The sequence below is a fragment of the Chinchilla lanigera genome, unplaced genomic scaffold, assembly GCF_000276665.1.
Source record: "Chinchilla lanigera isolate Chin_1 unplaced genomic scaffold, ChiLan1.0 scaffold00168, whole genome shotgun sequence".
Lineage (NCBI taxonomy): Eukaryota > Metazoa > Chordata > Mammalia > Rodentia > Chinchillidae > Chinchilla > Chinchilla lanigera.
Window position 1 is genome coordinate 1,729,227 of NW_004955569.1, and position 1,761 is coordinate 1,730,987.

The following is a 1,761-nucleotide window of genomic DNA, read 5'->3' on the forward strand; positions in this document are numbered from 1 at the left end:
CTGGGGAGAAACCCTATGCATGCAAGCAATGTGGGAAAGCATTCATCATAAATGGTAACCTTCTAGTACATGAAAGAATTCACACTGGGGAGAAATACTAGGTATGTATGCAGTGTGGGAAAGCATTTGACCAAGATTGTGAGCTTGTAGTACCTAAAATAATTCACAACGGGGAGAACCCCTACACATGTAAGCAATGTGGGAAGGCATTCAGCACACAGTCTCTGTCAATGTCATGAAAGAACTCACAATGTGGAGAAACTATACTTGTAAGTAATGTGGGAAAGCATTCAGCAGAAATGGTAAAATTGTAGTACATGAAAGAATTCACACAGGGGAGGAAATCTATGTATGTAGCAATGTGAGAAATCATTTAGTTGAAATGGTAAACTTGTAGTACATGAAGGAATTTACATGTAAGCAATGTGGAAAGGCATTCAGCAGACAAAGTCTCTTTCAACATCATGAAAGAACTCACAATGTGGAAAACATGTATATATGTAATCAATGTGAAAATCTTTCCACCACCAGAGTGATAGTCACAAATATGGAAGAATTCACACTGGGATGAAACCTTATGCCTTTTGACAATGGGGGAAGTTTTCAGTGAAAAAAAATGCTGTCAAATACAGAAAATAGTGTATGTATGAGAAAACTTTGTATGTAGGCAGTGTGGAAAAGACTTGCTGCAAGATTTTCATTTTATTTTTTATTTTATTTATTTATTTATTTATTTTTTGTCTTTTTTGAGACAGGGTCTTGCTATGCAGTTCAGGCTGGGCTTGAGCTCACTTTGTAGCCCAGGCTAAGGTTTCAAACTTGCAACGATCCTCCTGCCTCAGCCCCCTGGGTGCTGGGATTACAGGCATGCGCCACTTTGCTTGGCAAGGTTTTCATTTTAAAAATAGGAAATTCCCCTCAAACTGGGGAGTAACTGCATCAAAGAAATGTGGGGAAAAATTCAGTTGACAGAGATGCTATCCTTCAGAACAATGTCATATTGTGGCCAATCTCGATGTACGGAATGTGGAAAAGCATTCAGTATACATGGGTATTGTCAAATATGTGAAAGAAATCACAATGAATTGAAATTCTACATACGTAAGACTATTTTGAAAATACTTTGAAATTTATTCATGTAGAGAAGACCAGTAGAAATAATATAAAAACATTGATTTTAACATAATTTCCAAAAGACACACACAAAGATGGACATATCCTAACGTGCATTCATTTTGTGTTTTTCAATATATCACATGTAGAGGGCTGGGGATTTAGCTCAGGGGCACAGCGCCTGCCTGGCAAGCACAAGGTCATGAGTTTGATTCCCGGTACCGGAAAAAACAGCAACAAAATATATGTATATGTATCTCACATGGAATCATCTGATTTGTGTATCTGTATTTATTGTATTAACTGTTTTTTGTTGTTGTTCCTTTTTTGGTACTGGGAATCGAACTCAGGACCTTGTGCTTGCCAGGTATGTACTTATGCCACTGCACTATATCCCCAGCTATTCATTGTATTAAAAATGACACTTTTTAAGAAAATTCAAGGGCTGAGGGTATAGCTCAGTGGCACAAGCACCTGCCTGGCAAGCGGAAGGTCCCAAGTTTGACTCCCGGTACCAAAAAAAAAAGAAAGAAAAGAAAATTCAAGTATGCCGAAAATCTTTTCCTCACATTTTGACCCAACAGTGCCCACTCTTCATAGGTGACACCCATTTTTTCTTTTTTGGCGGTATGGGGGATCAAACTCACA

General features: G+C 38.2%; 1 protein-coding gene across 1 annotated transcript in view; it reads left to right on the top strand.

Annotated features, from left to right (window-relative positions):
* Positions 1-1,761, top strand: part of LOC102009121 (zinc finger protein 345-like) — a gene marked incomplete at its 3' end in the record, with an annotated part of 148,586 nt that overhangs the window by 15,315 nt on the left and 131,510 nt on the right. The gene's annotated exons all lie outside the window — the stretch shown is intronic.